We start from the raw sequence: 14161 nt of genomic DNA on the forward strand, positions 1-14161 counted from the left end.
GTTGCAGTGCTTTCCTTTTTATCACACTGCTTGCTTGGTTTTATTTTTAGTTATTTGACGGAGTTTCCTGGGTCCGTAGTTTTTGTTAAATTTGGGGAAGCAAATTTATCGACTACAACAAGGTAATAGCATTTCGTGTGTATTTAAAAGTATGCAAATGCGAAGGGGATGTTGTATTTTTACCCTTTACTTTGCAGTGACCTACCATTTTTTTTTAAAGGAGCTTAGCATCCTGCTGATAGTTAATTTGCATTTCACAGATGATGTGCGCCAATAGATTCCAATCTTTACTGCAAGGTTTAACACACTTAATTAGCTTGGTCTGGTTTCCTTTTCAACTGGTGAAAACATGTTATTGTTTCACACTATAGCAATCAATCAATCAATCAGTGACACTTATAAAGCGTGCTACATACCCGTAGGGTCTCAAGGCGCTGGGGGGGGGGGAGCCGCTACTGCTCGAACAGCCAGGTCTTCAGCTTCTTCCTGAAGGAGAGGTGGTCTTGGGTCCGGCGCAGGTCGGTCGGGAGGGAGTTCCAGGTCTTGGCGGCCAGGTAGGAGAAGGACCTTCCTCCTGTAGTCGCTCTTCGGATGCGGGGGACGGCGGCGAGGGCGTGGTTGGCTGATCGGAGGTGGCGTTTGGGAGCGTAGAAGTTGACTCGGCTGTTGAGGTAGCTCGGGCCTTGGTCGTGTAGGGCTTTGTGAACGTGGGTGAGGAGGCGGAAGGTGATTCTTTTGTTGACGGGGAGCCAGTGAAGGTCTCTCAGATGTCCGGAGATGTGGCTGGTTCGTGGGATGTCGAGGATGAGTCTGGCTGAGGCGTTCTGGATCCGCTGGAGTCTCTTCTGGAGCTTGGCGGTGGTACCGGCGTAGAGGGCGTTGCCGTAGTCCAGTCGGCTGGTGACGAGGGCCTGGGTGACGGTCTTCCTGGTCTCGGTGGGGATCCACCAGAAGATCTTCCGTAGCATGCGTAGGATGTTGAAGCATGCCGAGGAGACGTTGTTGACTTGCCTGGTCATGGAGAGGGAGGAGTCCAGGATGAAGCCCAGGTTGCGTGCATGGTCTGTCGGTTTGGGTGCGGTGCCCAGGGCGGGAGGCCACCAGGAGTCGTCCCAGGCGGAGGGAGAGGAGCCCAGGATGAGGACCTCCGTCTTGTCCGAGTTCAGTTTCAGGCGGCTGGTCGTCATCCACTCGGCTACCTCTTTCATCCCTTCGTGCAGGTTGGCTCTGGCGGCGGCGGGGTCGTTGGTCAGGGAGAGGATCAGCCGGGTGTCGTCGGCGTAGGAGATTATGCTGAGGTTGTGTTTGCGTACGATGGCCGCGAGGGGGCTCATGTAGACGTTGAAGAGGGTGGGGCTCAGAGATGATCCTTGGGGGACGCCGCAGATGACTTCGGTGGCCTCTGACTTGTACGGTGGTAGGCGGACTCTCTGTGTTCTCCCGTCGAGGAAGGAGATGATCCATTCCAGCGCCTTGTCCTGGATTCCGACGTTGCTGAGGCGCCGTACTAGGGTGCGGTGGCAGACCGTGTCGAATGCCGCGGAGAGGTCTAGGAGGATGAGGGCCGCTGTTTCTCCGTTGTCCATCAGGGCTCGGATGTCATCGGTGGCGGCGATGAGGGCGGTCTCGGTGCTGTGGTTGGCTCGGAAGCCGGACTGTGAGGGGTCGAGGGATCCGTTCGTCTCGAGGAAAGCGGCCATCTGCTTGTTGACGGTCTTCTCGATGACTTTGGCTGGAAACGGGAGGAGCGAGATGGGGCGGTAATTCTTGAGGTCGGTGGGGTCCGCTGTTGGTTTCTTGAGTAGAGCGCTGAGTTCGGCGTGTTTCCAGCTCTCGGGGAAGATGGTGGTGTCGAAGGATGTGTTGATAATATCTCGCAGGTGGGGTGCGATGACAGCGTCGGCCTTGTTGAAGACGTGGTGAGGGCAGGGGTCGGACGGTGATCCGGAGTGGATGGAGTTCATCGTGCGGATGGTGTCTTTGGTGCTGATCGGGGTCCAGGCGTGGAGGGTGGTGGTGGGGGGTGGTTGTTCGGTCATGGTGTGCGTTGGTTGGTTGTTGAAGCTGTTGTGTATGTCCGCGATCTTGTTGTGGAAGTATGAAGCCAGGGAGTTGCAGAGGTCTTGCGATGGGGTGATGTCGTTGTTTCCTGCGCTGGGGTTGGAAAGCTCTTTGACGATGTTGAAGAGTTCCTTGCAGTTGTGTGCGTTGTTGTCCAACCGGTCCTTGAATGCTGTTTTCTTGGCGGCGCGGATCAGCTGGTGGTGTTTCCGGGTGGCAAGTTTGAAGGAGGTCCTGTTGTCCGGTGTCGGTTCCCTTCTCCAGACTTTCTCGAGGGCTCGGCAGTTCTTCTTGGAGCTCTTGAGTTCGTCGGTGAACCATGGGGCTTTCTTGCTGCCGGGTCTGCTGGGCGGGGTCCTCAGTGGGGCGAGTTCGTCCGCGCAGTTGCTGATCCACTTCGTGAGGTTGTCGGCGGCCTGGCTGGGGTTCGCTGAGCTGGCAGGAGGGTGCTGGCTCAGGGAGGTGGCGAGCTGGTCTGCTGTGATCTTGTTCCAGCTTCTGCGGGCGGCCTGTTGCTGGTGGTGGTGGGTCGTTGTTTTCTTGAAGGTGAAGTGGACGCAGCTGTGGTCCGTCCATTGAAGCTCTGTGGCGTGGCTGAAGTCGATGTCCTTGCTGGCAGACTTCGGTCTGTGTGCTTCATCCGAATTTAATGTTAATACATTACAATATGTTATTTCAGTTACAAAATAAACGTGTACGCAAATTAATTTTATACAAAGTTTAAACCGTATTGCCTAAGACATATTTGTTTTTAAAAAAAGGTACCACTTTTATTTTTCTGTACATTTAAATACGTAGCTCCAGTTTTTTTTTTAGTAGTGGTGTTTTTGTAAACCCCAAAAAAGTGCCTGTGTTTTTATTATTTCGCAGGTTAAAGTAGTGTATGCAGCTTTATGGCTTACTAGCAGCCCGTCCCGACCTTGTCCGGGTGCACAGGCTTCCACGACCCCCGCCCACCACGACATTGTTCAGCAGCCCGGGCCCCCGCCCGGCTCGTCCCCGCCTGCCCCGACCCCCACCTGCCCCGACCCTGCCTGCCCCGACATGGGTCCCCTTACCTGAGCCGCTTATTCTCCCGCCTGTCCGCTGCTCGCACCGCCGCTGGCCTGTCTGCTGCTCCTCAAGTCACCGCTTCTCCCCCGCGCCATGTCCGCCGCTCCCTTACCTCAGCCGCCGCTCCTCCAGCCTGTCCGCTGCTCGCACCGCTGCTGGCCTGTCCGCTGCTCCTCACGTCACCACTCCTCCCCGCGCCATGTCCGCCGCTCCTTGTTGCGCTCCTGGACGCCACTCCTCCCCGCGCTCCTGACGTGAGCACGCACGTCGCGGCCGGCGCTACTTCGGAGGGACTACTTTTTTTTACTGTAAATTTTTTAAATAACTTTTTTTTTAATGTATATAGCCTATAACCATCTACACACCCTGACGATTCCAACGGTGTATCGGGTGTGTGGATTGGCGCTGTGGTTTCCGAGTTTACCAGCCTCAAAGGCTGAAAGTTCTTCCTTTATTATAGTAGTATAGATATTCCTTCTGTTAGTTAGTGTTAAAGAAAGCAGATAAAGTATACACAATGTTGCTTGATTTAAATTAACATTGTAATAATATTGTGTTAAACAACAACCAAATACTGGCTTTATTTCACCTGCTTTTATAGTGCTTAATTTGTAGCTACAGTGGTGCAGGGGCTCTTATGAGAAGGCAGCTTTTTACAGTGTATTTTGGGCGGTTAAATTATTTCACAGTGCGATTCAAACTATGCAAATGTGGAGGCAATGTTGTTTTGAAGCTAAAACTGCAAATGCTGCTGTTGCAGTGTTCATGGGTTGGTGCTTTTTTTAAGTACGGTGATCGCTTGATTTTATTTGCCGGCATTTTACAAAGTCTTCTGGGTCTGGAGTCCTCGCTAAATTTATGAACCATTTAAAATTCACGGGAAATGTCTAATTGGCTGCGCGCACCTTGTACGGATGCGGGCAGGGGACACGTGCACATTTTGAAAGCTGTGAACCTAAGCACTGCCTACATGTATAGCCACAAGTTTGTCTTTGCTCTAGCACAGTGCTTCTTTGTTTTTATGACGGGGTTGAAGGCTTGAAAATGTGCACTAGAATGTTAGCAGAGATCCTATTAACAGCATGGGCATGGTTCTGACTTCAGATGTATGCGTATGCATTAGTTGTGCATTACGTGCAGTGACACCAAGATGCACAGGACAGAGGGGCCTGCCAAACAGTGGTAATTTGCATTTTAAGCACCAGCACAACGGATAGAGACTAATTAAATTGCTGCACTCCCTGTAACGTCTCATTAACAGATCCTTTCCTAGTGTTTAATTTGTAACACATCGAATGCTAGGGATTTTATTAAGTTGCAGGTTTATATAGCATTGTTTATTTATGGTTAGCTTGTTTCCCTTGTTTTTCTGCCCTTCTGCCCTCTGTTAGACCCGTTTTTTGTGCCCTTCTGCCCCTGTTAGACTCGTTTTTTGTGCCTTTCTGCCCCTATTAGACTCGTTTTTTGTGCCTTTCTGCCCCTATTAGACTCGTTTTTTTACCTTCTTTTTCTGCCCTTCTGCCCTCTGTTAGACCCGTTTTTTGTGCCCTTCTGCCCCTGTTAGACTCGTTTTTCTGCCCTTCTGCCCTCTGTTAGACCCGTTTTTTGTGCCCTTCTGCTCCTGTTAGACTCGTTTTTTGTGCCTTTCTGCCCCTATTAGACTCGTTTTTTCCCTTTTTTTCTGCCCTTCTGCCCTCTGTTAGACTCGCTTTTTGTGCCCTTCTGCCCTCTGTTAGACTCGTTTTTTCCCCTTGCAACCCCAGCATCACTCAGCGCAACCCCAGCATCACTCAGAGCAACCCCTGCATCACTCAGCGCAACCCCTGCATCACTCAGCGCAACCCCAGCATCACTCAGCGCAACCCCAGCATCACTCAGCGCAACCCCTGCATCACGCAGCGCAACCCCAGCATCACTCAGCGCAACCCCAGCATCACTCGGCGCAACCCCAGCATCACTCGGCGCAACCCCAGCATCACTCGGCGCAACCCCCGCATCAATCAGCACCACCACATTATCAATCAGCACCACCACAGCACCACTCTGTACCACCACATTATCACTCTGCAACACCACAGCAACACTCAGGACCACCACAGCACCACTCAAAATCACCACAACTTCACTCAAAATCACCACAGCACCACCACAGCATCACTAAGGACCATCACAGCACCACGCACAACCACCACAAATTCAATCAACACCACCCAGCACCACCACAGCACCACTCACCACCACCACATTATCACTCAGAACCACCACAGTATCACTCAGCACCACCACAGCACCACTAAGCACCACACAGCATCAGTCAGCACCACCACAGCACAACTCAGAACCACCACAAAACTACTCAGCACCACAACAGCAACACTCAGCACTCCACCCCCAAATCCACCCTACAAATCCACCCTCCAACACCAACTACACCCTCCACCCTCCAAATCCACCATCAAACAACAGACTCAAAAAACAAAACCACAATCAAACTCCACCCTCCAAATACAAGTCCACCAAGTTATTTGCAAAATTTTGACCAATTACCATTATACATTATAATAACTTTTATTTAAAAATTAATTCATACATTTCATTAGAAGCCATTTGTATTTGTAATATCAATACATATAAGTCACATACAAACAACACATATTGTATTACCAATTTCAAAAGGTGTCACATTTAAAAAATGAAAACTATTGGCATTGTAAAATACAAAACTATTCCTATATTTTCACTATTAAAAAACATAAATAAAAATTAATATCATTTACAATACCAAAACATCAAACTTTCCTAATGCAAGACCTATTGCATTGCAAATGCTTGTTTACCTTTTTCTTTGTGAATAAGGTGGGGAAGTGATAAAAGCAATTTCATTCCTTTCTATTCTTCCTGTGTACATGTAGAGCGCGAGATGCCTATTGTCCTTTTGTAAGGGATAGGCGGAGAGAGCCATGCTCAGGGCTCAGAGAGGACAGAATAAAAACAAGCTTTCGTTAAGTACTAAACATCGTTTGACAAGCCCAGTAAAACATTTCAGTTGTTGCAGACTTCAAGGCCAGCAGTCCCAGTTCTGTCAGGCAAGCCCTTGGTAATTGACGGGGGAGGCTAAAGCCCTCTTAAACCAATAGTTGTTGCTCACCTGTCCAGCACCGAACTTCAAAATACTCTGACCCCGGGCAGCAAGGTACGTACAGCCCCGGCTCCACGGATGTCAGAACAGTCAGCAGGTCCGGGGAGCGCATCAAAAGTGCTGTAGTGGCAAGACCAAAGACCCCTGAAACTAGTGCCTTACATGGGCTGGTACTGTGTACCGGCACTTCTTGTCTTTAACAAGGAGAGTACCGGTACTGGGCCGGTGCCCGAGGGCTAGCTGTGTGCCGTTTTTTTGGCAGCATGTTGGCAGTTTTGCTGTCAGCATGTACCATCATGAGCAGACTGCTGGAGGCCTGTGCAGTGTGTTACTTAATCGCTCAGCCCGTGGCAGTCAGCTGTCTCAGACGTTGGCCGGTTGCTTCCTTTTCATTCGCCTCAGCCGTCCTGCGACAGGCCATGGTACGACAGTCCGCTTAACGATGACAGATGAGCTATGAGACTAGCTGAACGTAATTGGAGATCTAGCCCGTCAGTCTTTCACCTCAATGCACTAAAGAAAAAGAGAAATGCTTACTTCAGGAAAATTAAACAATTGAAAACCGACTTCTTTAGCCTTCAACTTGACCAAGCAAAAAACCGACCAAAAAAACTCTTTGAACTAATCAAATCGCAATCCAAGGACGAACCACAACGATCACTGAGCACATCCAGCACCCTACCGCCCTGTGAAGAATTCTCTACCTTCTTCAATCTAAAAACAAACAACATCAAGAATGATCTCCTCCTTGATCTAAACCTATACTCTAGCCCCCTCAGCAAAACACCCATTAAACTAAAAAACAATGTGTCCTGGTCATCCTTTGACACCTACACAGAAGATTCCACGGGCAAGATCCTGGGCACCCTGAAGCCCTCCAATCACCTCTCGGACCCTCTACCTGCAAACGCTGTAAAGGATCTTATCCCATGGCTTCTACCGCTCTGAACCAAAATCATTAAGAGCTCTCTCCAACAAGGATGCATCCCAGACTCCCTCAAAATGGGATAAGTATCGCCCATACTCAATAAACCCACAGCTGACCCTACTGACCTTAATGACTATCGCCCTATCTACAACATCCCTACCTTAGCCAAACTGCGAGGTGGAATCCCTCAAACTATTACAGGATGCAGGGTTCACTAGAATGCAAGATTTGTATGTGAATGGTACGTTTATTGAAGCCGCTCAATTTGTGGGTGATAATGCTAAGGCTACTATGATGATATTTCCCTATATCCGGCTGAGTGCGGCTATACGTGATTTATACCCGAATTTTCCGAATGCACCTCATAGCCTAGAGGCCTTAAACCACACTTATATAACACAAACCAAGTATAAATTTGTTGCACGTCTAGAGAGGTTGTCCCAGACAGAGAGAGTAGAGTGTGGCCAGATTGCAAATGATAAATGCAATGCTGTCTTTCCACGCCCACTAACAGAGGACGAATGGAATCCATGTTGTATACTGACAGGGCAGTTGACTGCAAATGGGAATCTTCGTGTCATTCATTTCCGATACATACATCAAATGTACTATACCACCACACAATTATATAAATATGGCCTTAGAGAATCGCATTGTTATGTGCGTTGTGTAAATGAACAAGTGGATTTCATTCATTTGGCGTGGTATTGTCCCAGGGGCTTTGCCTTCTGGGAAGCAGCTACGCTAAAATTAACAAAAATTATAGGTGAACACGTTGAATGTGCCATATTGACTTGCTTGCAGGGGAACGTGCCTAAGCTGAGTGGGATATCCAAGAAGCTTGTGACAGTTGCATTGTTATTGGCTAAAAGAAGGGTCTCCATACATTGGGGAGTACGGCAGGCTCCAAAGCTCGAGCAGTGGCTCAATGATATCACATATTGTCGAGACCAGTTTACCTACTATGCAGAAGAACTGCCAAGTGCCTGTAGACCAAATGACATTTGGGGAATGTTTACTCATCATATGTTAACGAAAGAAGGTTCTGGTTGAGATTATCTTTTGAATGTAAGAATGTGATTGTGTCACACACTGTACGTACAATGTGTCATCGTTACTGTGAAACTATTCTGTAATTGCGAGAGAGCCACTGTGGAGCACATGTAAATGACATTCCTTGTTGATGATGTTGTTTTACATTTGAAATGCAAATCAATTTTTTTTTCTTTTTAAAGTATATTTAATGCATACCATTTCTAAATAACGTTTTGTACCTTATTATTTAACCACATATTATCAATGATTATTTTACTCAAAATCGTACTAATAAATTATTTATTCATTCCAAAACAAAAAAACTAAAAAAAGTAGAGCAGAACGTCTTCCGCATATAACGCGATCTTGTCAACCTCTAATGCAGGCCACCCCCATCCCTTAATGGCATTATGGGAACGGACCAGGGCTGCCAGGGGCTCCATTGCCAAAGCGAAGAGGGTAAAGGGGACATCCCTGCCATGTCCCGCGTCGGATGGCGAAGGGCTCTGACAAAGCACGAGAGCACAGCAGACACAGGCCTCTGAACACTCCAGCCTCCACCCAGAGACACACCCAGACGCCCGCAGTCACAATAGATATAACTCTCACCACATACCAACATGCCCATATGACACAGCTACTGAAAAAAACTCTTCAAAGACAGATAGCTACACGTACTCCTACACATGTTCTACAACAAGCGGCATCTCCTGCAATGAAAATGCGCCTCACGCCCCAGACAAAACTGTAGCGTATCTTGTGGTGATTGCACTTAGAAAATGCAAAAAATTTAATTTTGCAAGGAAATCGCGTGCAGCCGGTCAAGGTGCTCAAAATGTGTGATAATATATTTTAATGCAGTGATGCACACCACCACATCACTCTGGGACACCACCACGTCACTCTGGGACACCACCACATCACTCAGGGACACCACCACATCACTATTGAACACCACCACATCACTCTGGGACACCACCACATCACTAAGGGACACCACCACATCACTCAGGGACACCACCACACCACATCACTCAGGGACACCACCACATCACTCTGACACACCGCCACATCATTCAGCCCAACCACAGCATCTCTCAGCACCACAACAGCATCACTCAGCACCACAACAGCACTGTCCTTGCTTGCTACCAACAAGCATTGCCATAGTCAATAGGACTCACATTAAGAAAGTGTAAGCTATTGGCTTTGTGAATAACAATGCTATTAATTTATATATTTTATAAGCCAACACATATTTAAAAAAAATTGTCATTTACAATACAAATAGCTCACACTTTCCTAATGTGAGACCTATTGCATTGCAAATTCTTGTTCCTCCTGAATTGTACCGATTGCTACCTCTTGTATTTTGGTTGCACACTATTGTCACTTTTGTCTCATGTAACTTAACGTTTGCTTTTGTAATTTTTTCACTTGTAATTTTCTCCTCATGTATCATTACTGGCACAAGTGCCACCTCTGCCTACATAACACTTGTTCTTGTGCCGGAGTGTCTAGCACCTTTTGCAGTATTATACCCCAAATGATACTTTGTCTTCTCTTGTAACTGCACACTTGTCACTTTTTCCTCCTGTGCACTTTTTACTACCTCATGTATTTTTGGATGCGCACAATTTTTACTACCTCATGTATTTTGTTTGCTCACAATTGTAACTTTTACCTTTACTACCTCATGTATTTTTGACTGCTCACAATTTTTACTACCTCATGTATTTTGTTTTCTCACAATTGTCACTATTACCTTTACTACCTCATGTATTTTTGACTGCTCACAATTTTTACTACCTCATGTATTTTGTTTGCTCACAAATGTCACTATTGCCTTATGTACTGTAACGTATGCGTTTGAAATCTGTTCTTTTGTAATGTTTCTCATTATGTTTCATTTCTGTTCCTTATGTGAAGCGCTCTGACACCTTCGGGTAAAGTCCGCGCTATATAAAAATGCATAAATAAATAAATAAATTACTATTCCTATTGCGAAGCGCTCTGACACCTTTGGGTAAAGTCTGCGCTATATAAAATCGCATAAATATATAAAATAAATAAATAAATAACAGCCTGAAATAGGTCTCTAGACTGGAGGGAAAGGGGAAGAGCAGTCTGGCAAGGGGCACTCTGAATTTAGCCAGCCCTCAATGCATTGAGGGCGAAAGACGACAGCCTTCCCTCGTGTCCCCTATGCCTGCATACAGTGAAAAGCCCCAGCCCCCACTCCCCCGATGGCACCCAAGCCCCACTGCTCCTGCAGCCCACCCCACCCCCCTCCTCACCCCCAGTATGCAGAACCAGCACCTCTCTTCTCTGGTACAATTCCCAGGAGAAAGAGGGCACTGTGCCCGACGTCTGTGCTTAAATAACCCACCGTATCTCCCAGCCGAATTCCTAAAATAACAATTATGACTTAGCAAACCCCCACACTTGGGGTCTGCTGGCCCAGCTCCTTCCCTGCCTCCATTCCCTATCACTAGCCAGACGGGGGAGCACGAATAGACAGGCAGAACCTGTAGGTGTCGGTACCCCTCTGATGTAGGGGGTGTACAAAACGACGGGGGTGAGAATTTAGTTACGACACCGGCGCGACTCGACGGGACGCTCAGCGTGCTGTCGGGTAACGAGGCTGTTGCTAGGGACGCCAGCGAGTTGATCCTATAAAGACGAGCTGCACGCCAAAGATGTCGCGCTCATGACGTACTGTACGGGCTGGGTGGCTCTCATCAGCGGAAGTCTACTCACAAACCACGGCCCGGTTTACATCACAATCAGAGCGTCTGCAGTTCTTCGGGTTCGAGGTGCTTGTCGTGACGGAGAGAGAGAGAGCAAACACATCCATTGAAGAGGCGGGGAGCCCGTCAACGGGCTGAAGGAAGTACAAGTACATTTAGCTTCAGAGGTGAGTTAAATTTCTTACTTGTTAGGTGTCCTGTATTGCTGCGCTTTATGCCCCCAACAGCCACGCACTGTTCGGGTTTGAAGTCTCTGCTGTCATATGAGCAACAGCTGGGACTCCAGCTGAAGCTAGATCAGGATGCCCAGGCCGTGCATCCCCGGGATGGTGGGCTCTGAGCTCCAATGAGAAGAAGGAGCCTTTGACTACCTGCGTTCAACGCCAAGACCTACTCACGTTTGGGAATAGGGAGGATTGGAGTAGGAAAGTTGAATGTGAAATCTAGTAAACTCAGCAGTGATCAGAGGAGCACGACAGGACCTCGAGTGCAAAACGAGCCACGCTTTCAGGGGACGATGATGTGGCCGACCATGCAATATGGGACTCGGGTTCGAATCCTGTAATGTAGTCTGTGTCTCTGTGAAACGCTCTTATGACCTTATGCGAGGTAAGTGAAACGTGAATTACCAATAATGCAATATGGATTCTGTCTATCACACACGCTCCAATCTCATCATCCAAGAATTAAGGACAAAGCATTAAACTGTGTCTCAAATAGATATCCATCTAGGGGCTGACTTGTTCAGTGTTAAAATTCACAAGTAAATAATTGTATTCATTTTCGATTAATTAAAATCAAGTCAAGTCAAAACAAGCTTTATTCGATTACATTTAAAATCATAAAAGCAACAGAGCAGCATGAATTTAAAAATTAAATACAATGTAACAAAGTTCATAAAATCATTACATGTCTAGAACTGTACTTTGTAATTATTTGTAAAATTAAACGACCGATACTACAGCCGGTGTAGTATTGACGGCCGGACTGGGAATACAAACTACCACTGGCAATTCAGTTGGACTGGCCTCGGGGGATTTGGGGGTGCTAGTGTGAAACACTGCTGCTGCTTTTGTTATAGGGTGCTGATATTGCAACACTGCTGCAAAACTGGCCCCCACCGCTCCAACCCCCCCTTCCAGTCCACTGGATAAACGCCCAATGCCCATTACGGCCCTAGTAGTATTGATAGAGATTTTAAAAGAATACAGACAATAGTATTTCATTGTTAGAGTTTCTGCACCTTCTAAATCAAGTTGAAAAAAAGAAACCGTTAAAACAATGTAAAAGTCAGTTCAAATAGTTTTAAAACTTTAATGGATGAGAAGTGTCCTGGGTTGCGGAAGAAGGGAATAAAATGCAAAGTGGTGAGATCTCGTGCTGCTTGGGCTCAAGCTGCTTAGCAAGTGGGCTCCTCAGAATATTTCAATCTAGACTGGCTGAATGCCCTGTTCCCCGCTATTTGAGGATTGGCAATGATGGTGTCGGAGGGTGTGGTGTGTTCAAGGCTGGTGATCTGCAGAACGCAGACAACATGGCCATGGAGAACGCTGCAATAGCCCTTGATGTTGCCACCACTGGATGACTGCTCTCCTGAAAGGTGAATACCGAATGATAGCCTCTGGTGTACAGCCATGAGCTATTGTCATCTTGAGATGGCTTCAGTGAAGGAGAGAAGAATAAGACTCGTGAATTTCCCCAGTTTGGATGGGTACTTGGCGTGTTTTCAGATCCGAGGCCTCCCTGCAACGCCTGACTTCTTTAGACCGAAACAAGGGGTGGAGCAGGCGTCATCGCTCCTTGGCAAGTTTGGGGCAACAGCACCGTAGATGGAGCCAAGCTTCTTTGCGATCATTGCATAGGCTGCAGGAGATTGCCTCCTCTTGATGGGACCTGGCAGGGGTTGAAGTCTGAGATTGGCAAAGCGATGAGCCTCATGAAGAGAATTTTTCTTTGAGCCGGGGCTGAAAGTGCATGTTGAAAATAAGACAGTGTCTTTCTCGCGGTGTACGATGCATTCAACGTCTTGGTCACAATTTTATTTAGGCTGAGAATAGAATTTCTTGGGTATGCAGGCTGTTTTCCCTGATCTTCAAAGGGCTAGTTGTCGTTGCTAACCATGTTTGCTAGAGAGATCCCTCTTAGTCAAAGATTGTTTTCAAATGGTGTTTGAGTGAGGTGTCTGGGTCCCACAGGACCCTGCGATAATACTTTATTAGATCTCCCAGATATCCAAGGTCTGGGCTCCTGAGGCCCAGCTCCAGCCTCAGCCTCGTTCTTCTGGTGAGCAAAACTTTCTGATATGGCTTGATCTGGTAGTTCACTACAAACTTGTCGAAGGCACCAGGAAACGCCAAGTGGCCGTAGTTGAGAGTCGGGTCAGTTTTGCTCTCAAAACTGTCAGCATAGGCTCGGCGGATGGGTTTTGTATGTGATTACTTAGGCGCTTCAATGTGTGGATGACCCTAGTAGACTTCGTTCTGAGGTGCCTTAGGTAGACGGCCGGGTTGGCCCTTTCTGAGAACCAGAGTCCAAGGTAGTTATAAGCTGGGGCTGTCATAATTTGTAGGTCTCCAAGTTGCCAGTGGATTTGTTTTTTTTGTGGGGAAATTTGCAGAAAATGACAACCTTTTTTTTTGCTCTGATTCACCTGCAGTTTGTTCTCCTGATTGTAGTGGAGTACATTGAGGGCTCTCTGCCTGCCGACTTTGGTGTGGTCCATGATTGCAGTGTCATCGTCCTACTGCAAGATAGGGAGACTCACTCTTCCCAGCTTACTCTGGCGGTGGCTGTGGTGGGGCTAGGTTTTACCCAGAGCCATATTACCTTATTTATTTGAGAAGCAGGGGCAGGTTCCTCCAAAGCCTGCCCCGGTCCACCCTGACGAAGGCAGTGCTATAAATGATGAAACAACAGAACAAAAGGGGTTGCTTCCTCCTAACCACTTGTGTGGATAAATGCACCAATGCTAAGATGTTGTCCATTGTTAAACGATTTGGGTTAAATCCAGATTGAAAAAGCAGGAGGATTCCTTTTTCCTTTGCCCATATTTCCAGCTCCTTTCGAAGGATGTGGGCATAGGCTTTGACTTCAAGATCGAATAGAATGACAAGCCTATAATTTGCCGGGTTAGAGCGGTCTCCCTTTGTAGGCCTCGCCTGGCGAACGCGGCGTGAAGCGCTGCCGCCAGCGAGA

General features: G+C 47.6%; 1 protein-coding gene across 2 annotated transcripts in view; it reads left to right on the plus strand.

The window, feature by feature from the left end:
* Positions 1 to 10920: 10920 nt before the first annotated feature.
* GTF2E2 (general transcription factor IIE subunit 2) overlaps positions 10921 to 14161 on the plus strand; it is a 371015-nt gene continuing 367774 nt past the window's right edge. The window contains exon 1 of one of the 2 annotated variants that reach the window (XM_086961704.1): positions 10921 to 11133. The gene's annotated coding sequence lies outside the window, so the exon portion shown is untranslated. The remainder of the gene's footprint in view (positions 11134 to 14161) is intronic. The other variant, XM_086961706.1, reaches the window with a different exon arrangement.

This window comes from Lissotriton vulgaris, chromosome 3_1 (assembly GCF_964263255.1).
Source record: "Lissotriton vulgaris chromosome 3_1, aLisVul1.2, whole genome shotgun sequence".
Lineage (NCBI taxonomy): Eukaryota > Metazoa > Chordata > Amphibia > Caudata > Salamandridae > Lissotriton > Lissotriton vulgaris.